Below are 26251 nucleotides of genomic sequence, written 5' to 3' on the forward strand. Positions count from 1 at the left end.
AATTTACTATGGGGAGATATTGTAGTGAAGTGTCGACTCAAATAAAAAGGTAATAAAAGTAATAATATGAATAACAAGTCAGCTTAATTTCGAGGTATTATTACACATTAAATACAAATACATTTACACACACAAATATAAATTCAAAATCAAATCAAGCAATTAAATTGGCTAAGGAAATTGCCAAAGGGAATAATGGAAGGCAGTTTCTAAGAAAGGTGTGTAATTTTTTTTTATTGTTTACCAATATTTCAATATGGGCCTTAGATAAAATATTTGAATACCTATGATAAGTAATATATTACAATATCACCTTCATATATATTTCTAAAAATATAAGTGAAAAAAAAAATAGAGAAGTGAAAGAAAAATATTTTGACAATGACCATAAATAAAATATTTCGTTCCCCTTTAAGTAAAAATGATTTTATATCAACTTGATCTTGAGAGAAAAAAAATTCAATTACTAGTATGAGAGAAATGTGTCTCATTTAATTTTTATTGTAGAGTTCATATGTGGCATTTACTAAATATTAATAATAAAAAAAAATCAAATTGTGTCATACATAAACTCTCTCTCTCTCTCTCTCTCTCTCTAGAGAGAGATAGAGAGAGAGAGCATTTTAATATTTCATTGTCATCTATGTATACTATATAAAACAATTCAAAAAAAATTATGGTTAAAACATTTTATTAGTTGATAGATAGATTCGGGGTTAAGATGGATTTACATTGTATATAACCATAGCTAATAAAATGAAATTTGTTGTGAAAATTATTTTCCTAGAAGTGGAAGATGAAAATATTCTCTTTATTGTCGTGTCAACATATAGCTTAATGACATTTCTCAAAGACAATGGAGGGAAAATATATTATTAGATCCCATTTGTTAATTTCAAAAGGTGGGGTTTCATGCTTTTGGTATGTATGCACATTCCACTTGCTAATTTCAAAGGAGTCTGGCGTACTTTTACTACCCATCCATACTCTTTTACCTTTTGGGTTGTTTCAAAATTGTTTATACAATGTTGGGGGTGATTCATGTGATGTGAGATGAATGGTGAAATCCCTAGCCCCTTAGTTATAACTTAGGCCTTTTGTTTAATGACATTTTGAGAACTTTATGTAGTGGTTGGTTGAACTTGGACTTGGTGCTAGAGTAACACAATACTTGAAGAGGTAATTATCTTATGTGGTGATTTCATAGGAAGTAGATTACCTTGGAAGATGATCATTGGGCACTAGGAGGGAGGGTTCTTGGCCCTACCAACATTGGGACCACTTGGCATGCCATAGGAGGATGATTATTTTACTTAAGGATGCTTGGGTTGAGTGTGCATTACTTGGGGTTGTTTGTGAACTTGAACACATGTTGAGGATTATTGGAGTGTTGGATGCTTGACTTGGAAAGTGAGGAGCCATCTGATGAGGAGTGTTTAACACTCGGGGCCCATGTTTGGAGAGAGCATCATTTGAGGAGTCATCTCTTGACATATGTGCACCTTGGAAAGAGAGTGTTTCAATTGGAGACCTTATCTTGAGGATTATATTAGGTTTCTTATGGACTTAGTCCACTTTAGTATTGTTGGCTTCCCTCTCCTATTCTATATAAAGGGAAACTAGATCCTTTAGTGATAGAAAGAGAGTTGAAAGAGTTCATTATATTGTTATATCTTGAACTTGTCTCGAGTCTTTGTACTTGTGTTAATGAAGGAGGAAGGTGCTAGGGTTTGTGAGATGCAAATCCTTGAGGAGATTTTAATTACCAAGGTTGATCCTTGTGTGAAAAGGACCTAGGATTTGTGTCAAATAAGTCCTAGGGAAGACTCAAAGTGCTTTTCTTGGAGAGTTTGTGTAAAGAAAGGCTTGGAGAATATCAAAGGTAAACTTGTTAGTGTTGATGCTAGCTTGTTGTTGAGCCTTTGGAATGGTTAGGAGTAGATTGATTTGATTTATTGCTAGGATATATATTTATTGGTTAAGATTTATTGTTGATGGTGGATGCTCTAGCTAGGGTTTGGGTGCATTGGAGGTTCCTAGCTTGTGATAAACTTGAATAGAAATCTTGTACCATTGTGTAATATGTACTTGCACTTCATTCTTATATGTGTGTATGTGTGCATATTGTTGTCCAAACTTTCATATTTGTAGATTTGATTTTCAACTTACATACTCATGGTGCTTGGGTACTATGTTGATTTAATATAACAATGAATAGACTTTGTTGAATTATTTTTACAAATAAATAGAAGTTAAGAGGTGTGTGTGTGTGTGTGTGTGTGTGTGTGTGTGTGTGTGTGTGTGTGTGTGTGTGTGTGTGTGTGTGTGTGAGAGAGAGAGAGAGAGAGAGAGAGAGAAGTTTACTTTGTACTATGTTTATTTAACATAACAACGAGTAGATTTTGTTGAATGATTTTTATAAATAAATTGAAATTAAGAGGACTGATTTGTGTCTTAAAAAAAATGATGTTTATAAATTAATTTTAGATATGTTAATTTGGGTATTGTCTCCTTGGGGTTGGAAACTAATTTTGTTAAAGTACATTGTTTTAATGTTTATTTTATTGGGAATGTGTTATATATTTAGGTGTGTAGAAATGATATATATTTTACTCTAATTTATATTCCACATCCAAACATAACACTAAAATTTAATAAGAAATACATTTGGGAAACCTTGAGTAAATGAGATGAAATTTCTGAATTTGCTTTAAGCATAAAGTCTTGAAATTTCCACATACATCACTAGTTAATTTGAAAGGAGAGTGTTTTATTTTGAATTAGATTTTTCCTAAAACAAGTATCTTGACTTATGTGATGAGCCTTCTAGAATAAAAGGATTTTCCCACATCCTCTTGCAATCTTGTGGTTTTTCTTTTTCTTTTCATACTTTGTTGTTATTAATCTCAGGGAGACTTATAATACTTTAGCCCTATATTGAGGATTAATGGTTATTTATATATTCTAGTCATGATTAGAAAAAGTTCTACATGATTGGATGTGAATCTCATTTTTATAATTTTATTCAAATTTCTTTCTTGTAACTTTGTTCTAATATTTTCTTTCATAAATATATTAAACTTATAAAAAATGTTATGAAATAATGTTCTTATTACGCTCTAACCCTCATCTTTTCTTTTATAAATATGTTAAACTTATAAAGAAAATTATGAGATAGTGTCCTTATTACACTCTAACCCTCATCTCATCTTAGTGGTCACTTAAACAATATTATAATAATCATCTTATATTAGAAATATATTAACATTTTTTTAATATCAAACTCCCTTCTATGTTGATTATTAACATTTTTTTAATATCAAACTCCTTTCTATATTGATTACCATGTAAAATGAGACATTGTCCTTATTACACTCTAACCCTCATTTTAATGGTCACTTAAATAGTATTAAAATAATCATCTTATATTACAAATACTTGTGATCAATTATTACTTATATTAACATCTTTTTAATATCAAACTGCCTTGTATGTTGATTACCACGTAGGATGGGATAACTTATAAGTATTTCCATTTGCTTGATACCTAATGTGATGCATCTCTTCTTCATTTTAATAATGAAACAAGATATAATCAATTGTACATATTTATTTGCTATCTTTGGTCATGTATTCAACTAAAAATTAAAATACAATTATATTTGTATATATTAAGTGTAGGGTATAAGAGACCCATCCAAGGGTAGTAAGTACTATTTTTGGGAAGACGAATCAACTCGCACATATCGAAGAGATGACACTGGGGAAGAAATAGGAAGGTTGAGTGCTCGACCTAGCCCTAGCCCAACCCTTTACGTGTCATCTCAATGGGGCTAACCAACCCTTTTGATCTTACTAGTGGGCTTTCCTGAGACCAACCCCAACGACCGGTTCATGATGAATTGTCACTACCCATTTCTCGACATCCTTAAGGCACAACTTTTGGGAATGAGGAGACATCAATAAATAGATCGACTAAGGGCTCAGCTGGCTGATAGAGAGGATCATATTACTGCACTCATAATGAAACAAGATATAATTAATTGTACATATTTATATACTATCTTTGGTCATGGATTCAATTAAATATTAAAATATAATTATATTTGTATATACAAGTGTAGGTTTTGTTTTTGGTTGTTTTGTTTGTAGCTTAATATTTTATTTCAAATTTTAGAATAGTATTATAGCATGTTGATTCAGATTGGATCATTATATTGTTTGTTATCCATATCGATGGATTCAGAGTGGAAAAAGTGGAGGAATCAACTCACGGGACTGTTTTTACCAGCGGGACCTAGTTAGGCGAAACGGGGTCTGAAACCTTCCAGGAGTGTTTTGAAGCATCAAACAATGTTTTTTGGGGGTAAAAATTTGCCACTTTATCCCCGCACCATTTCAAGCTATTCTACACACACAAATATTTCCAATGGTGCAAGAAGCATGTCAATCGGAATCCATATGCAAAAGTTATGCCACTCAGAAGTTGACCTTCCCGTTTTCACACCTATAGTTCGAGAGGATGCCACGTCAACCCCCATTATTGATGGAAAAGGGGCTAGCGACGTGATTATGATGTAAAAGACTCTAGAATAGTCTATATTGTAATGCTATTTAAGAGTTGATGTAGTCAAACTTAACCACTAGTAGGTTATCGGGCTATGTTATAACTGAGCCACTATGAGGAAGAGATATTCCATTCTTTCGAGAGCATTTTGTTCCATAGATGAGAAAATATAGCCAAGAGAACACAAAGAGGATTTGTGCAATGTAGCAGCCCACGGGCCACATACATTACTTCTTTATACCTGCAACCATATTTCCGGACATAGAAAGAGAGCGAAGCGACCTCATCTTCCAACTGGGTTTTCTCCAGAAATGGTTTTCCAAAGAGCATATCTTGTGTCTTATGTGTGTGTGAACTTATTTTGTCGTTCTCTACGTTTCTGCATAATTTCTATTCGCATGCATGCACTAATTACGGTTAAGTTTACAGATCTTAAAGTTTAATAAAACTGCAATTGTGTAGAATCTTAGATTTTTAATATAATATTATGAGATCTGTTGTGATGAACTATCCAGTGGAATATCCATGGAAGTTTATGGATCACCTGTAATCCCTCCCTCGTTGTGTATAGATAACATATTTTAATATTTGGTTTGTAGGGTCTTAATATGTGAATTTTTTTGGGAATATAATAGATATGATTTAATTTCAAAAAATGCTATATAGAAAATAGAATAATGTAAATATTATTAATTTTTTTTAGTATTAAAGGAAGTTTAAATCATTTATTTATTTATCTTTCCGAAACTTAAATTGAAGGTAGATAGAGATTAATCTATACATTGGATGTAAAAATGATTAGTTAAAAGAACGATCTATTTAAAAGTAGGATATTATCACCAGGTTTGCGCAATAACTTGGTTCAATTTGAATGTCCATAAATGACTACCGTCCCCAATCCCTCTCATAAAATTTGAGCCTAAAAATTAATAGGAACTAAACCAATTTTATTTAAGATTTAAACAATATCTTCAATTAAAGCATTCCATTCCATATTAAAATGAAGTGAATTTGTACAGTCTAAGCCAAAAATTAAAAGTAAGATTTACTTTAATGACATAGGCACAATGTTTACCATTTTCAAGACTTGAACCCAAGGCCCTTGGGTGAAAATCAGGTACATTAACTAGATTAGAGAATAAAGGTGCCTAATACTACATATAAAATGTGTGAAACCCTAAAATAACATGCAATATAGACTTCATAATCTATAATGTTGTTAGTAGGATGATATTGCACTGGCTAGGAATCGAACATGGTTTTGTACCATTGCAGGGTACTATTTATTGAGAAATATGGATCCTTACAATTTAGATCAGATTTCTTTTTCTTTGATAATTGTTTGTGAAATTTTGTTGGATTCTTATTAATTTTATTGTGTTCTTCTTCATCAAACAATTATCAAACATACAAAGCATGAAGATCACAGGAAAAATAATGAATATAAGATATAGGTTGCAAGCCAGGGAAAAACCCCTCCAAGGGGAAAACCTAGAAAAAATCACTTATTATAGAATTAGGTAAAAGTGAGATGTCCAAGACCCATGACCATAGAAATGCTTCAACCCTCTAGATGCCAATTCACTTCCTCCTTTCTTCTTCATTTTCATGCTTCGTCCCTTCTCTTCTTCATTATTCTTTTTTGTGATATTTCAAATCTATTCATGCAAATTGTGTGTCCAAAATGAGTTCCAACTTCCTTCTATTTATACTTGTCCAGAAGTTCAAGACATGTCCTTTGGGGCAAGGTCGACTTGACAGGTAGGCTGACTTGGCATCTATAGGAAGTTTTGACCCAAATTACAATTAGAAAAATTAATTTTCCTTTTTTCTTTACAATAGGCCCAAATAAGACTTTGACTCTTTGACTCAATAAATCCTAGAAGCATGAAGAACATGCTTATCTAAAATAATAATTTGATTTGAGCATGAAACCCATGCTTGAATTTTTTTATTTATTTTTCTTTCTTTTGATCTTTACATGAAATATACAATGATATAAGTACAATGAAAATTATGAAGACCAAACCTAGTTACAACTTTCAACACACCCTCTTAACTAGTGAGGTATTCACAATTACACAACAAGGTACAAGGATATTTTAAAATTGAAATATTCTCATAAGAAGAGTCATATTAATAAGCCATCTTAAGCATCATGACCAACATTTTTATCAAGGCCTTGACTAACAATCTTTATCTCTCTACTAGATTAGAGCACAATGTCGGGGAGGCAATGACTATAAACACCATCATCATTGCCTCACATAGCACATACCCCATCTGGATGTTCACTAGGTATGTCCTTTTAGGATTACTCTTGTCTTAGATTAACCTATCCTCAAAGAGTATCCTCTTCAACCACTCTTATCTTGGATACCCTGTCTAATCTTCAAAGAGTGTCGGTCCACGGGACTACTTCCTATCTTAGATTCCAAATCCTCAAGGAGTATTGGTCCCTAGATGCTTATCGAATCCTCCATTCCTCCTACTAGTGCCTTCACTAAGACTTACGACTATTAGTCCTAGTCTAATTCATGACACATGGAGAATATGGTGTCCCTCTTCACTCCCTTTCAATCATAGAGGTAATCCTTGCTCCCTCGTAATTAGGGAGACTTCAATCATAATATTTGATTATTTCGTACATCAGCTGCATGTTCTGTCATGGAGATCTTTAATTAGTAGTTACAGGGTTCCTTCTTCTTACATCTTTTGAGCTTCAACCTTCTTGGATGTTGTGGATCCAAACTTCTATCTTCTTGACAGGGTCCTTGCCATCAACCCTCCTTATCACTTTCCATCAATGCTCATTTGTATTGCCTTATTGTTAATTTTATGGTATGTTCTATGCTTAAAGCATTTTACTTATCTTTCTTGTGATTATCCACATATTAGCAATCACATGTACATAAGTAAAGTGTAGATAGAACATTAAATGATCAACAGAAAACAAGCCAAGACAAGAGACACAAGATGTGGCGGCTAGCCAAGGACAAACCCCAATATGGGGAAACCCTTTGATCAAATCTTCTTTTATCTTCAATAATTCAGCAGAGAGAAATAGTACATAAATCTGATTTACATCAGCAGCAGCAAACCCTAGATCAGCGGCATCAGCCGGCATCATCATCATCGGCTTCACCGGCATCATCGGCATCACGACATCATCGGCATCATGACATCATCAACATCACTACATCATCGGCTTCATCAGCATCGGCTTCACCGGCATCATCGGCTTCATCGACATCGGCTTCACCGGCATCGGCTTCACCGGCATCATCGGCTTCACCGGCATCGGCATCATCGGCATCACCGGCATCATCGGCATCACCAACATCACCAGCATCATCGGCTTCACCGACATCATTGGCATCACCGGCATCATCGGCTTCACCGGCATCATCGGCATCATCGACATCACCGGCATCATCGGCATCACTAGCATCATTGGCTTCACCGGCATCATCTTAGGATCTCTCCTCCTACTAAAACCCAAAGATAAGTAAAGAGAGGAAGAGATCCAAGTGTGTGTATAAATGACTTGAAGTCCTCTTCTATTTATACTAAAATGTAGAGGTTGAATAGACATGATGTTTGGGCTTCTTAAGCGTACATAAGTTGTAGGTTGGCTTGATAATAATTCCATAATCAAAATAAATTCATATCTCCATGAATACTTATCGAAATCAGATGATCTTTAGATCAATCCTACACCTCTCGACGAGAAGAATCTAATAAAAATATTATCAGCCATGAATAAGATGACCCACATGAAGTTTGACCCTAGTTGCCAATTTTAACACTCCCTCTCAACTAGGGAGAACTTCATCTACAATCTGTCTATCATTCGCTACTAATCATTCATCAAATGCACTACCCTGTACAGCCTGACCCTTGCCCTGCTCTATTCTGTCTATTCTGATTTGTCTTGTTCTGCCCTGTACTGATCTATATTGCTCTACTCTGTTCTGCTCTACTCTACTTTGTTCTGTTCTGCTCTGCTTTTTTCCGAATTATGAAGAAGAAGAAATGATCGAGGATGTATCATATTGACTCAAAGTCAGTCTCAGAGTATGTACCACTGGTCCCAAACCAGTCTCAACCAACCCGAAGTCATCGTCATAGTGAGTAAAACTCCTACCACTGGTCCCAAACCAGTATCATCCTCCACTAACTCAAAGTCAGTCTCAGAGTGTGTACCACTGGTCCTAAACTAGTCTAAACTAACCCGAAGTTAGCGTTATAGTAGGTACCACTCCTACCACTGGTCCCAGACCAGTATCGCAGTCTCAGAGAGTGTACCACTGGTCCCAAACTAGTCTCAACCGAATCGAAGTCAGCGTCATAGTATGTACCACTCTTACTAGTCCCAAACCAGTCTCAACCGACCCGAAGTCAGCGTCATAGTATGTACCACTCTGACTGGTCCCAGACCACTACTGCACTGACCAGAGGTCAGTCTCAGAGTATGTACCACTGGTCCTAGACTAGTCTCAATCGACCCAAAGTCAGTGTCATAGTAGGTACAACTACCACTGGTCCTAGACCAGTATCGCAGTCTCAAAGAGTGTACCACTGGTCCCAGACCAGTCTCAACCGACCCGAAGTCAGCGTCATAGTATGTACCACTCTCAGTAGTCCCAGCCCATTACTGCACTGACCATAGGTCAGTCCCAGAGTATGTACCACTGGTCCCAGACCAGTCTCAACCAACCTAAAGTCAGCGTCATAGTAGGTACAACTCCTACCACTGGTCCTAGACCAGTATCATTGATCCCATATCAATGAAGTTCATCTTAGCATAGGGAGTACGGTAGATACAGTGATGCGTTCATCGGTACTACTATGGTCCCTATCCTCATTTCCCTGCTCATTGATCAGATGAGAGGTACTTCCCATGAGTCCCAGACTACATGGGTAGGATGCCTCGACACGAGAACTTAATTAATCCAGTCCTCATAGGAGAACTAATCATCCTGCTACACAATCGCCATGGAGAACACATCATCCAAGCCTCACAGGAGAGCTAATAATCCTGCTACATAATCGTCATGGAGAACACATCATCCAGACCTCACAGGAGAACTAATCATCCTGCTACATAGTCGTCATGGAGAACACATCATCCAGACCTGACAGGAGAACTAATCATCCTGCTACACAATTGTCATGGAATCCAGACCTCACAGGAGAACTAATCATCCTGCTACACAGGAGAGCGAATCATCCTGTCCCACAAGAGAGTGAATCATCTTGTTCCACAAGAGAGCAAATCATCTTGTTCACAGTGCGCACCACCAGGGGAGGGTGAGTCACCCTGTGGTCGTATGTTGCTCCAGTAAGAACCGCAAGCCCCCAGAGCTCAATGTATGCAACATGCAGGACCCTTTTACAAGGGTCTCTCGATGACTCCAAGTCGTTCGGGAAAATCACAAATTTGATCTTTCCCCGGGGCTCTGACCTGTACATCATCTCAGTGCGATGGAGCCTCCTTGCTCATCGACTTACCATATCCCAGATAAGGCAGTATCTGATGTCTATCTGCTGGAGCAATCATTGAATACGAGATTCCTCAATAATCGAATCCCACCTCTGGTTGTCACAGAGAATCATAGTGGTATTCATCATGTGTACTCACTGAAGAGTTTCCACAACCAGGCAACTTCATACAAGGTCATACTCATAGTTATGTATCTGGTCTCGACGGTACTTATAACAACCAATTTCTGCTTCCTGCTCATCCATGATATCGAAGCAGAATCCAAAGAGAACCAGCACTGAGAAGTGCTCTAGTGATCCTCCACAATGCCTGCCCAGTCAACATTCGAATAATCATGCAGTTTTCGTATTTCCGACAGTGTATCTCAATCCATGAGAGATTGTGCCCCGAAGATATCTCAGAGGATTCTTGGCACCAATCTAGTGAGGCTCAACCAAATATGAGCTCACCATGCTAACTACAAAACATATGTCCGGATGGAAGTTCACCAAGAACATCAACATGATTGAGTTTATGAAACTCAGAGGCATTTCCCAAATCCTATCCGACATCACTACCATATAACTTCTGAAAATTAATATCCTTGAGGTAGTCACAGGCTTGCAGTTTATAATTCCACATTCGGAATCCAACTCCCTCTTACTTTTGCAAATGAGAGGGTTTGCACCTGTCAGAAATAGGTCATCCTTATGAGGTGCTAGTATGAGAGGTCTATCATCCACAACCTTCAGGTAATGGTTTGGATCGGTTTCACTCCTAGTGAATCTCAACTTCATCAAATAGCTATCAATCCTCTCATACTATGCCCGGGGTGTTTTTCTTAAAGCCGTAGAGGGCTTTCTTCCACCTGTATACATGAGATTCCCGTTCATGAATGTCAAACTCCATGGGTTGTTCCAAACCTATGGACCTGCTACATGAGGGGAATGGTCCCCTTGTAAGATTTTCCTTCGGTATATCTTAGACATGTACCTTCATGCTCTTTTTGAATTCAGGCATCCCTATCACCATCTGACTCACAGACCTCTAGTGCTGTGTCCATGGACATGGTCCCCACTGGTTCCTGCAACTTGATACAACCTTGAACTGAAAAACATCTTTGAAAAAATCTATTTTCAAACACGTACCTTTCCATCGATGAGTGCCACCTTGTAACCTTTGACTTCCATTGCTGAAATGGACACCAGGTTCTTCTCGCGATCAGGTACATAAAATAGATTCTGTAAATGAATTGAGTTACCTTCATTCAATTGAGGGGTAACATTCCCTACACCCTTAGATCTGAACTTCCCAATGAAGTGATCTTTAAGTAGGCCATCAGAAACTTCCGCTGCACCATTATGATAATATTCTCTACTTCCACTTCACCCTCGGTGAATTTGAACCCATTGATCCTTTTTGTCTTGTCCCAACTGTTGTCTGCGATTGCTCTTTCACTCTTGCTTGGGCATTGTCTTCACCTCAGCTCTGATACCATGTTAACTTTATGGTATGTTTTATGCTTAGAGCAGTTTACTTATCTTTCTTATTATTATCCACATATTAGCAATCACATGTACATAAGTAAAGTGTATATAGAACATTAAACGATCAACAGAAAACAAGCCAAGACAAGAGACACAAGATGTGGCAGCTAGCCAGGGACAAACCCCAATATGGGGAAACCGTTTGACCAAATCTTATTTTATCTTCAATAATTCAACAGAGAGAAATAGTACATAAATCTGATTTACATCAGCAGCAGCAAACCCTAGATCAACGGCATCAGCATCATCGGCATCAACATCATCGTTATTAGCGGCATCAGTATCATCGGCATCAGTCGGCATCATTATCATCGGCATCAACGACATCATTGGCTTCACCAGCATCATCGGCTTCACCAACATCATCAGCATCACCGGCATCATCGGCTTCACCGACATCATCAACTTCACCGGCATCATCAACATCACCGGCATCATCGTCTTCACCGACATCATCAGCTTCATCGGCATCATTGGCATCATCGAAATCATCGGCTTCACCGACATCACTGGCTTCATCGACATTGGCATCACTGGCATCATCGGCATCACCGACACCATTGGCTTCACTGGCATCATCGGCTTCATCGGCATCATCACCGACGTCATCAGCTTCACCAGCATCATTGGCTTCACCGGCATCATCGGCTTCACCGGCATAATCGGCTTCACCGACACCGGCATCATCAGCTTCACCAACATCATCGGCTTCACCGGCATCATCGACATCACCGGCATCATTGGCTTCACCAGCATCATCGGAATCACAGGCATCGTCGGCATCATCGAAATCATCGACTTCACCGGCATCATCTTAGGATCTCTCCTCCTACTAAAACCCAAAGACAAGTAAAGAGAGGAAGAGATCCAAGTGTGTGTAGAAATGACTTGAAGTCCTCTTCTATTTATACTAAAACGTAGAGGTTGAATAGACATGACGTTTGGGCTTCTTGAGCCTACATAAGTTGTAGGTCGGCTTGATAATAATTCCATAATCAAAATAAATTCATATCTCCATGAATACTTATCGGAATTGGATGATCTTTAGATCAATCCTACACTTCTCGACAAGAGGAATATAATAAAAATATTATCAGCCATGAATAAGATGACCCACATGAAGTTTGGCCCCAGTTGCCAATTTTAACACTTATCTACCTTTTGTAGTGTACATATTACATTTTTCTGCAAATCATGGTGGCCTTTCTCGCCAAGATGCCAAATTTTCCTGCTTACTTCCTCTAAGGTCAATATTCCTTTGCATGATTTATTATTGCAACAAAGTTCTACTTCATGCTCTTTTGATCATAAATCTAGAACCAATCAACAAGCTTCAATGTTGTAATCATCAAGATCTTTATAGCTCTGTCTTTCCACAATGCTCACCATTATCAAGGAGTCATCATCAAGCATGAGTCTTGCTTTGCTTTGTTCTTCCATCCTTCTCATCTTGCTTCCACAATTTTGCACCTGCAATTCCAGCAAATAAAACCAAGTAAAAAATATACAAAGACAAGAGCATGATGTCAATGTTGTCAATCTAGGGTTTCTAAGATTGCTCAAAAGTGTACTTCTATGGTTCTAGTTACAAACCCTATATATTCCTGGATCTAACCCTTATTAGGGCTTTTATTTTAGCAGAAAACATCCAGCCCTAGGGTTTTGACTTCAAGCCCTAGATTTTATTTTAATTCAACCCTTGTTAGGGTTTTAACTTATACCCTAGATTATCCTTTCAAAACAAGGGTTTAAGGATCATTTTAGCCCTACAAACCCTAGATACCATTTCCAAAGAGCTAGGGTTTTCTTAGAGGGAACAACCAGTTAGGTTTAGGGTTTTTGATCCTAGGGTTAATTCAATCTAGGGTTCAAAAAACCTAAATACCAAGAGTCTTCAAGACTTCATAGGTTTTCAAGTCCTACAAACCATAAATTCTCAAGATCTATCCTAATGACCCTCTATGCAAACCCTCAAAACATAATATGCACATAGAAATCATACATACCTTTTTCAACCTTACCTTATGTCCCTCTTGCAAATACCTTGTTTTGTTTCTCTAGTTGTCATGTATTAACTTCATTTGAAGAAGATTGTTCTCCAAGGAAATGCTTCACAAAGTATTGATCTCATAATCTAAAGCATTGTAAAAGTATTTTCATATTACTATCACTTGCACTGTTGATTCAAGCTTAGAGATAACTATAGAGAGCTTGTCACAAGAAATCACTGCTATGAATTGTGTCTTCTGCCATATTTGCAACTTTAACTCTTCAATTTTGCTATATATGCTCCATGAAACTCAAACTACAACTAAATCAAGATACAAGTTGTGCCTTCAATAAATAAATTGATATCTTTGTCATCGATCATGTTTCAATCCTTTGATAGCAAGTGTATTGAGCTCAAGATTTCACAATTTATGGAACCCTCAGATGCATTGTGCTTAATCATGTCATGTTTGAAGAATGTAATTTCTTTAATGATTAATATCAACATGTATATATGAGAGCATATGTCAGCCATCAAATATAGAGAGTATGAAAGCCATCAACGTGCCACAAAGTGAGCCATCATAGATGTACTGTAGGAACTGAGCCACTGAGTCACATATGAGAAATATAAATCATAAAAGGTCGAACTTAGAGTCATACGAATCAAGCTTCAGTGTGAGCCATATGTTATCTTAATAAGATCCTTGTTATCTAACTATCATCAAGTTGTTACTTCCTTACTGTATCATAGATTATTTTCACATGTCGAACCATACAGATGCTAACCATAATTTGACGAGCCATATAGTATATATGAAGAGGTTTGATGCCATCCATTGATAAATAAATCGATTCACAGAGGATTTTATACAAGCCACTGAAAAAGTGAGTTTGCATAGACAACCTTCATCGATAGGTCAACTTTGTCGTTATGATAGGTTATTTATGTATAGATTTGTTGATAGTACACTAAAAACCTCTGTTCAAACTTCAAATGTGTTATACAGAATCAAATGTGATCTTCAGACAATGTGAGTTGTGTAAAGTCATTGATATTACTATAGGAGTGCCATAGAGTGATGTCACAGAGATGATGCCATTTTCCATAGAGCCAATGCCATTTATCTATGTCATTGTGATATGTTCTGTGAGGTAGAGTATTTTTACCAATCATTGCTACTGTATATGACTGAAGCTTACATAATATAAATGAGCCATAGATAACATATACAAGCCATGCGTTTATTGTAGAATATGAGCCACAAAATATAGATGAGATGACTATAGAAGACAAACCATGCGATCAGTATAATAAACACAGATGCGACCAATTGTAACGAGCCACTATAACATGCCATTGTAATGAGTCACATTGCAATGAGCCACATATAAATGCGATAATAAATGCATATTACTACCATAGAGATGGAGCGAGTGAGCTACATAAGAGATTTCCTCAGAGTCATGATAGTGTGTGATCCATGGAATCACCGAGTTACAAAATGAGCTTCAAAATTATGGTGTGAACCACTGTCTTTAGAAATACGATCCACGACAATAGTTTGAGCCAATACATATGAGCCACACAGAGTGTAACAAAGAACGAACCTCAAAGAATATAGTCAAACCACCGAATTATTTATAGAGAGATATGCGACCCATAGAAGTATAGCGTATCACTTTGGAATATATGTGCGAGCCTTACAACAATTTATTCAAATCACTGTAATAGAATGTGAGCTCAATGAGATTGTTGTGAGAATCTCTGCGATGTAGATGTAATATACAGATAAAAGCTATGTTGCACGGGGACTCGTCCCCCCAAAAATACTCACATACCCTGCGTCCCCGCGTTTTGGGGACTTTTGGACTCTTAGGAAACGTCCCCAAACTATTGGGGACTCCAATGGGGACTTGCTAGTCGTCCCCAAGACGTTCCAGACAGATTTCAGGGATGCTTTTGGTAGATTTCAAGGATTTTCAGGGCAGATTTCAGGGATGTTTTGAGAAGTTTTTAGGGATAATCCAAGCACAAAGCTTCAGTTTTGACAATCATGGACATTGATGATTGAACAATATGATCATTTTTCCCATTTATTTTTTTTGGAATGCATTGAATCTATTTTTTTTTGTACAAGTTGCAACTCAAAATATGGGTTTTGTTTGATGGGTTTCATTTTGGATTTCTAGTGATTTAGATATTGGGTTTTCAATGGTAAAATTACAAAAAGCACCCTCCATGTCAAGAAAACAGAAAATACAACATTTTAAAAGGATGATCCTTGTGGTTATTTTTCTTGTTCTTTCTTAGGATCATCTTAGCTTTTACATATTGTATGTGGGTTTCGAGGACTTATTCAAGTTCAATGCTTCCATCATCCCAACCCCAAGCATTGTGAAAGCAATCATATAGTTGTGAATGAGATTGAGTACTAGATGTTTAAATAAATTCCTATTCAATCCCCTTCTTAATTTGAAATATGAATTTAATATCATTAGAAAACCAAATTATTTTATAGTGCTTTTCAACACAACTATACAAGTTTGCAAAACCTATTGAAAAGGGAATGCCTTTTGCGTTTAACATAGTCATCATTAACAAGAAATATGAGGAAAAAAAAAACTAATATAAAGAAAGTTCTCCTTGATAGATTGTTCATGGACCTTATTACAAATTTAAAGTAGTTACACTTAAGTTTCCTAACGCTAAAGCTCATGTCTAGTGGCCAATAATGGATTGTCACTCAACCCCTTTTCAAATTGTTTGACATTTTAATTGGAGAGTGTAAGGGTTGTGCATAGTACTAGCGTGAAACAACTACAAATGTTAATATTGAATTATATATATATATATATATATATATATATATATATATATATATATATGTCGTCCCCAACCCCTCGTCCCCTGAAAATTTGGGGGTGCGCTCTAGCTATTCTAGGGACTCATCCCCCCATCCCCACCGTTCCCCCATCCCCAAAACCAATGCAACATAGGATAAAAGTGAATCTTAAGTTTGATGCCACTATTGATTACGATCACAGGAAACCATGTTGTTGTACCTCTACAACACTAACCGAATTTTTGGCCTAACACCAAATTTTTGGGTCCCCCTTTGCTTGTTTAGGTCCTGGGGTTCTATGCTTATAGTTTTGAATCGGTGAAATATTGCATTGACATGGTTGTTATCAAACCTTATTGTTGTTCTTGTTTTAGTGACACATATGACTTTTGATCCTAATACAATGACCTTATTAGCACATTAGGGTTATGCTCCTCAAACCTTTATTTTTCTACAACATGCATTGTAAGAGAGTAAAATGAATTTTGTGTTAAAGGCCATGGCATTACTCAAGCTGCATTAGTGTTATGAAGCCATTATATCTCCCATACATCTTTAAAACCATAGATTTTCATGATTAAAGATCGTGCCTTGATTTGAATTAATCTTCACCCTCTAGGATGCATTTTCATGAAAAATCTATGACGCATGCATTACACTATAGCATTGTCAGGTGAGGAATAACATTACATACCTACCCTACTCCATTCCTATCAATGAGGGTTTGAAATATTTGCGCTCATTCAAAAGAGTTCTGGGACTGCTTCTCCATACATGTTCATCTAGGTTGAATGAATTAGAAATTAAGAAGTTGTCAAAATTACAATGATGCACACCTTTTTGTATGTCCAGGGTTTGCAATTCCGCAATTGGACCATAAGACTTATCATTATTAGAAGCAATTCTTAATAATGCTGCTAGCACTGGCTTACCCATGTTTCTTAATGTTACATTTGGAAGATCTTATATTCTTGGATTCATACTTGAGCTTATTTTAACAATGTGGCTGACAGATACATTTTATATCAGTTATCATAAGAGTTCTTTGCAATGGTTGAAAGGGATTTGTTTTATTTTATGAAAAGTTATAGGTGCTATGTGGCATTTTATTCGGTCACGGTATCACTTTGGAGTCATATCTGATGATGTCATGCAATGTCACATTATCAAAGAGGTTGTTGGTGGAAGTTGCAACCACTTAGACTTGGAAATGAACTGTTGGACTTGGTAGTCATGAGATGTGGTCCAACAGGATTGTCACTAACAACAAAATCAGCTAAGTGAGGCCTGACTGTGGGTCTCGTTGGGCCTGACATGCCATTTACTAATAACTATGGTGTGTGGGAGGATGAATTTGAAGCTCTCGATTATGAAAAATTTATAGGGCATGTTTGGAAAGACACAACTGTGTAGTTAAAAGGAACAAACCCCTTTTAATTGGAAGGTCCTATGGTCGTGTGAGTCGAAATCCCCTTCGTGAAAGAACTATTAAAATATTTGGCTATTTTCAGGTGTTGAAGCTGGAGTTCTAATTTTCAATTCCAAAGTTGGGAAGATTACTGAAGCAAACAATGGTCATAGTGTTCTCTTTTGTAAAATTGGAGTGGCAGTTACTTGCAGGCTTGTTAATGTTGCATCAGGGGTAACATCTGGAAATTTTTGCAATATGAGCTAGATGGTCCACCAGTGGGTGTGCATAATGCATATGGCATGGAGGTCGAAGTTGAAAACTCTCATGACCCTGAAATAATAGTTTTCATGGATTATTGAGATTACATGAACCAAAATAACACATAATATGATTTGTAGTTACCAACATCTCTTTATGCCATGCCATTATCACCAACATGCATTTTTTTTCTTTTTGAGGAAACGTGTCTAGCTTCACACCTTGCAATTCCATTTGAACCATTGAAGAAGAGACTACATGCACACCTAAAAAAGTTGGGAGTACAAATTTCACATTTATATGAGGAGGAATGGTCTTAAATTCCTTTTGGTGGGTCATTTCCAAACACAAGACAGAAGCATTTTCGCTTTGGTGTTGTAGCAAGCATGGTTCACCCAATCACTGGCTATTATGTTATCCTCTCTTTGTTAGAGGATCCATCATACACAACAACTATTGCAAGTTATCTGAAGGATGAAGATGGTGATGGAGCGATAATTCCATATCAACTAAGCACAAAAGATGTAGCATCGAGAGCATGGGAAACTCTTTGGCCTCACGAGCGAAAGCGACAATGGATACTCTTTATTTTTTTGGCTTGAAATTATTTTGTAGTTGAATATCGATGGGACAAAAATGTTCTTTGAAACATTTTTCCAGCTTCCTGAGTGGATGTGGAGAATATTCCCTGGGGCAAGGATTTCTTCTATTAATCTTATTTGGTTTGCATTGGTCATGTTTATCATGGCTCGAAATTACATGTGTTATTATTTAATAAAACATTTGATGTCAGATCTAAGTGGAGAAAAATTGATGCAAACATATGCGACCTAATTGGGGAATTGGAAATGTGACTGGTTCCAAGTTGCAATAAGGAAATGCGACCATTTCCAAGTTGCAACAAGGAAATGTGACTAGTTTTCAGGTCGCAACAAGAAAATGCGACTGGGATATCTTGGTGATCCTTCAATTCTTAAAGATGCATAATCGCACCTGAGACAATCAATGATTCATGCGACCTGCCCTGTTTTGCGACCTAGCGACCTAACCATTCCTCAAACCCTGAGTCGCTAGTCACAAAATCACAATTGTATGAATTAGTGATTTATGTGACTCACTCAAATCTCCGACCTCGTGACCTCCTTTCTACCTGTGACCTACTTCCACAAAACCTCAACACCAGTCATGCTAGGTGATTTATTTTCTTAGTTACATTAGTGTTGAAATTCTCACTCTAATTGTGATATGGAGGTGAGATCTATGAATCCATGATCCTCCAGCCCCTATTACAATAAGCACTAAGTTATGGAATGCAAACCAAATAAAGTCTCCAAGTGCATCTGCAATCATTACGTTGCTATCATGTCCTACAACTGGCAATAAGAACTAGAGATGCAACCTCATTAGAATGTCAAGAAACTAATTCAAGCTATGTGAAATGATCCTAGTGGCTATCATTCAGCAACATGTTTGGAGGATGAATAAGATAAATTGTCCATTTATCCAGTGTTTTGCAATACCAACACAATTTTATATTGCTAAGGAATCATTTTTTACTCTCGGAGTAGCTTCATTTGATGGGTTAGGACAGAGTGTAAACTCTATAAAGAATTGAAAGAAAGATAGTTTGTCATCATCTTTTATCATTAATTGACAACCTACACTCCATTTAATTATGCCAATTGTAGCACCTACAATGCATATTTTTGATGACCATAAAATGAACGTGCCATACAAGCTAATAGAAAATCTAAAATTGCCACCAACAAATGCTTATCACAAACTGAAACATACATTAGAAGAGAATAATAACTTGTACATGGTAGGTCTTAGTCATAGTTTTATAAACCGGAACTGGTGACCGGACCGGTCCACCTAATAAACTGAGTTTCAAACAGGAAAATGAACTGTTTTAAAAAAAAATACATTAAATAATTATTTTTTAATGAAAAAAACTATTTGTTAGATTTAAAACCATGATTCTAAGCCAATAGAGACAAAATATGCAAAGTTTTCTCATTTATATACCATGTAAAGGTGAATATATCAAAATGGCATTGAGTGCAATACATATCATCGACAAAATACATAAGCAATGAGTCTCTAAATGGCCTATAAAGTCAAAAAAATGTTATATTTGGACTCAAGAATATTTCCAACAAGAACATAGTTTGAGGCATTATCAGTGATGACCTGCACAACATTCTGCTCCTCCACTTCTTGAATAATGTCATCCAAAAGATCAAATAGAAGGGTTGCATCCTTCACCTTATCAAATGCATCAACTAATCTCAAAAACATGGTTCCTTGAGGGCAAGAAATAAGGAAATTAATGATAGTGTGGTTCTTTCCATCAGTGCATCCATCTGACATGATGGAACAACTTGTTTTGAGCCATGAATCTCTATACTCAGTCGAATACTCATCAATGGAAGAAATATCTTTTTGTAAAAGAGCGCCCCTCAAGTCATGCATACTAGGGCCTTTGAAGCCCTTTCCTATATCTATAACAGAGTCCCACATAGCTTGGTAATAAGGTGCGTGAGCAGCATTAAATGGGATATCTGCATCATACCACCATCTAACAATGTATTGATTATTTGCATTGTTTTCTGTTAAAAATATGCAATTGCAGTCAAAATACACTTTGGACTACTCATTTTATGGAGATGATGGTTTCATTGAATTCCTCTTTTCGAGAGGACCAAAATCGACCTAAAGATCACCTCATTTGGACAAGCGGAAGTTGAGTTGTCAATTATTTTATTCATACATATATTCTGGATCAGGTCAGCCCTATGCACATGTACCAATGGGCAGGTCAAGTGGACCCTCATGGAATCCTATAAATAGAAGATACCTCAAGCTCATTTGGACACATTAACCAAGCTCTCTTCTCCTCTTCTATTTTGTCTTGGCTCGCACAAGTCTGACAGAAGAAGCTCGCTTAAGGGTTCGAAACTATAGGATGAAGCTCACACTGAACTAGGGTTTTCTGTTTCTTGAACGCTGGCACGGAAATGGGCATTTTAGTACCTAGACACTGGCACACAAGACTATGAGAACGACTAGGGACCCTTGAATGTTGACACGAAGTCTTCATGAGAGCGACCAGGAGTCTGGGTCAGTTTGGTCCTTGGTCGCTCGCACAAAATGGTATGGGAACAACTGAGCTCCCTTATTCGCTATCATGTAGTTCATAAAGAGCGGTCTAGTCTATCATAGTCACTCTCACAACTCCTCCTCCTTGCATCCGAGACTCCAAGATGTGATTTCAGTATTCTAAATATTTCGCTCAGTGACAAAAGTGTTTGACAGCAGGCTACAGGTAGTGACAATACATTACAGTTATCTGAATCAGAGTTTTGATGTTTAGATGCATTTCATGGATATTCTAGTTTCTGTGAAGATATGGATCATTGTACTCAATTTTTCTTAATCATTTGATGACAATATATTAAAAGAAGATTTGCAAGGGTTTTCCCCATAGTGGGTTTTGCCCTGGTCTCCGACCAATCCTAGTGTCTCTATGTGTGCATGCTTTTCTTCTATTGTTCCTTTATGTTCTGTTGCATTGATGACGATGTTATTGTTCTTTCTACATAGTTTCATATGTTGATGAATAACGATGTTAATCTGAATAATGTTATAATGCTATGGGGTTAACTTAATGTGTTAATGGAGAAATGCAATTATCAAAGAAAAGAACAATATATCCCTATGAAAAATTAACATGGTTTCAGAGCTCGGCTGAAGAAAAGCCATAGAGATCACCCCCATGGAGACACTTTTGATGGAAACTGGAAGAGGATGGTGGAGACCTAAAAGAATCCTAGGGTATGAAGGAAACCCTAGGTAGTTAGTGCATAAGGATTTAATGGTTAGGGTTTGAGAGAAACTATGGTTTATGGAAAAGACTTGAGATTTGATGTATGAAACTATAGTATGGTCTATGTGAAGATGCTCAAGCACTTGGGATAGATTTGATGAAGCCCTAGATGGCCAGTTGTTGATAAATTTGATTGAAGGAAACATCTTATGTGGACTATGGATAGTGATGACTCTTGAACGCTGGTTCAAGAGGGAGAGGATCACCTCTCATTAAAGATAATTACTCCTTAACTTATAATGTTTATTTGTGTCTTTACTCTTGTTTAGACTTATGGATCTGATTATTATGATTATTGTTTTGATCATTGCTTATACTTCCTGCATATGTATTTGAGTATATGGATGTATCTAACCTCCTTGATGAAAAGGTGACAAGCACTATAAACTATCTATGAGAAGGTGCATAGGTATTTGAACATTACAAGGTATGAAATGTATATTATTTCAATGTTATGTTTCAATTATAACATTGGATGACTAGGTAAGCCTTATAGTATGTTGAGAATGTCTCCTTCGCAAATGGCTCATGCTTGTATATGAAAGATATTTGGATTTATGTTTCCTATGATGAAATGGTGCACCTGGTATTGAATATTTTGATCATGATGATCTTCTTGATTCTATGAGGTTACTTATTGTTGATCTTGGATATAGTGGCATAACTTGATGTTTGGCTAACATCTATTGTTCTTGGAGATCCTGATTCTGTGAAGTAGGCTAGTACCTTGACTCTAGTAAATGATACTCTTGACACTTGACATGCATAAGACATTATGGATCTCTTATAAAAGGTTACCTCATTGATATTGATAATTCTTGTGATAAGTATGATGAAAGTATGTTGACTTCCTATGACTTGTATTATAGGAATAACTTGATTGATATTGTATGGATGATGACAACCTGTTGGCATGATAATAGATGGTGTCATGAATCTATGAAAGCCCTACCTGTCATCTGGTTCAAAGAATTGACATTGAGATATTGATGACTTTTGATACTAGTATTGATCTCGCTTCTAAACTTTGATGAGATGATTTAATTGCACAATAAGGATTTATGAAGGGCTGATGGTTTGGCAAAGTGTTATGGTTGCAATGAGCATTGCATGAAGCAAGCTCCCCTGATCTAGATATATCTACATTGACAATCATCTGATGAATCCAGGATGATGTGTTGATCCAAGCCTTTACCTCAGAAGTGTTCCAAGGTATGCCTTTAATTTTTATTTTGGATTTTATATACTGACGATATACTATTGTTAGGTAAAGAACCTCTGATGATATAAGTAAGAGGGAGATGGATTTTGAATCTCATAATAATGTATCATGGCATGATGAATCGATTTTTGAACTTGGTAAAATACAATCTATATTGTGAAGCTATTGAAGAAGCATTGAAAAATTGGAAATGCAAATCCTTGGACACTTCAATTTGAAGTTCAAGATGTTGTTGAAGTTGACATGGCACTCGACAGCTGATTGAATCATTGATGTTCTGTTTTGAACATCCATCTGTATATATATGATGTGCATAGAACCTGAACAAGTTCATGATTGAGCCGCTTCATACACATTGTCGCCAAGAATCCTTTGAGATGTTTGCATGCTATGATCTATTCTTGGTCTGGGATATTCTTCCTATGACATGCCACTGTATGGATATGTTGATATTGATTATTGATGAGACGAACACATATGAGTGTTGTCTTAGTTGCTAGCATGACTAGCTATGAGCAAGATAAGAAGCTCCTTAGGGAGTTGTCTGAGTATGACCTAGATATGACATGGATACATTACGATAATAAAAGGTGGGATCTGATTGGAAAACAATCCCATATATATATAGTTGGGACTGTGATACTCTCATGTATTGAGATAGTGCAGCTATACGAGACAAGCTTAGGCTTGTGGTTGGCACCTCCTTGAGAGGAAGGATGATTATGGTATCATTTTGTGATTTATATGATTATTTATGCTCTAACATGATATTTGATTTGATGTCCTGTATAAATAAGACATAGTTGCTACTGATAGATGATGATTACTTGATGCAAGTACAATGACATGAGTATGATGAGAGCAGTGTTGATCGAGGACACTGAGCCATACTCTTCCCCCTTGTTGAGCTCCCAAGGTATGGAATTGAGATAGAAGGCTCCTGGGGTTGAGTAAAGTCTAGACAATAGGGTGTTACCCCTATCTATTACCCATAGGGTTGGAGTAATAGCTCACCCTATCTTGGTCTTTTTAGAGTATACCCCAGTTGGCATCATACCCACAAGCTGGGCTTGTTGGGATTATCCCTCTCTGTCTAGCGAACAATTGAGGAAGCTTGGGGACGTGAGATCCTTACCTTCGGTAAGTCAGGTTTTTCACCCAAGATAGGATTATGATGCAGGTGTTCTACCACTTGACTATTCAGGGTCATTGATGGGAAGATCAGTAGGCAATAGGATGGATTGAGTAGTAGCTCCCCTATATCAACTATTGCTCGATATGGGGTCATAGTAGTAGCTCCCCCATGATATTGCGAGATGAGTAGTAGCTCGTTGATATGGTTCCAGGTTGAGATGTGCTCCCTGATGATATGTTGTCCGATGATGATGAGGGTTGTAGATTTGACTCCTCGCCGATATTTCTGAGTAGTAGCCTGATGATATCTCCAGGTAGTAGCCCGATGGTATTTCCGGGTAGTAGCCTGATGACATTTCCAGGTATTATCCTGATGACTTATTTCCATGTAGTAGCCTATTGACATATTTTTGGGTAGTAGCCTGTTGACATATTTTCAGGTAGTATCTCACTTACAGATATTCCGGGTAGTAGTCCGCTGATAGATATTTCAGGTAGTACCCTGCTGATACAGATTCTAGGTTGTGGCATGTTGAATAGAGGGTGGTAGCTTAAGCTCCCCTACAGTGGCAAATTCTTCTTCTTCTAGATTTGAGAATATCTATCATATGAGAAAGAAAAATGTAAGGACCATATCTAGACTATATACATACATACATACATACATACATATATATATATATATATATATATATATATATTTTACTAATCAGCAAATACAACCAGAAAGAAACTTATCATAACATTTTCATACTTTTGACTAAGATCAATAGTAATGAAACACATATGTACCGTTCACCAGAAGGCGAGACTCCACTTGCTCTGCAGTTGCTGGTATTCACTTGTAGTTGATCACTTCCACGAGTGAACGATGATGCACTTGATCCGAATGTGAAGACCCACCGGTTAACCTCCCAGCCTACTCCTTGGGTACTCTTCTTCCCCGCGGACCCCCGAGCTGCAATGGGGTTGTACAATGGAGGAAAGCACTAGCTGGTAGAGGAGAGCACACCTTGGCTCAAGAGTCCCCTCTCTAAAATCCTCTACCTCACCAAACTCACTATAGCTTCGTAATCACTGCTCTGAAATCATCTCATCCATCCAACCATAGGGTTCCCAAAAATCCCTTCTCCTATGGCTTGCCCCTTCTTTTATAGGAGTCCTCATAGGTGACACTTGCCATGTCATGCATAATTAATTATATTTTTTTTTTATAATTCAATAGCTTGATTATTCACCCACCCATGTGTCATTCTCACATCAAGGGTCTCCCAAAATTATTTACTTCAATTTTTATTTAAAACTAATATTTTCCTCACCTCAACAAGATTCCTATTTCTTCTCCTAGATGTCTTTTATTCCCCCCCTTTTATTCCTTAATTTGTGTTCATTACTTGAAGTCAATTAATGAGTCAAGATTTTATCCCCAATCTACTCCCTAATTTAACTCAAGTTATCTCCTAGATGGATACTCTTATGTTGGTTGTTGACACATGGAGCTTCTCTAAATTTCTCTAAATTTAATTTATTATTCTCATTTTAATTCACCTTCCTCTTTTCTTAATTAGGTTTAAATTAGTTTAGGATTAATCTTTATCCTTACCATTATGTTTGTCTTTCCCTTTTTTTCTAATCAAACCACATAATCTTCCTAGTATTTTCCAAAATGGGAAGGGTAGAGTTTTTAAGGTACTCTATTTTAATTCTTCCTATGATCCTCCTTATTCCAAGTTTTATTTTTGATTTAATTACATTGGTTTCCAATCATCATTTACCCTTGATGTAAATTTACCTAGTTTTCATTCCTTGCTTATATTTATTTACTATTATTTATTTTTGATTATTCCAAGGATGCCAAGATTGGTTGTGCCCTTCAAGAACTTCCCTAGAAGTTCCAAGGGTG

At 36.8% G+C, this 26251-nt stretch overlaps 1 pseudogene; it reads left to right on the forward strand.

The window, feature by feature from the left end:
- The first annotated feature begins 17589 nt into the window (after positions 1 to 17589).
- Positions 17590 to 18937, forward strand: LOC149177458 (lycopene epsilon cyclase, chloroplastic pseudogene; annotated as a pseudogene).
- Positions 18938 to 26251: the final 7314 nt, after the last annotated feature.

The sequence above is a fragment of the Pinus tabuliformis genome, chromosome 4_1, assembly GCF_031772625.1.
Source record: "Pinus tabuliformis cultivar Carrire ecotype Pingquan chromosome 4_1, CPIR1, whole genome shotgun sequence".
NCBI lineage: Eukaryota > Viridiplantae > Streptophyta > Pinopsida > Pinales > Pinaceae > Pinus > Pinus tabuliformis.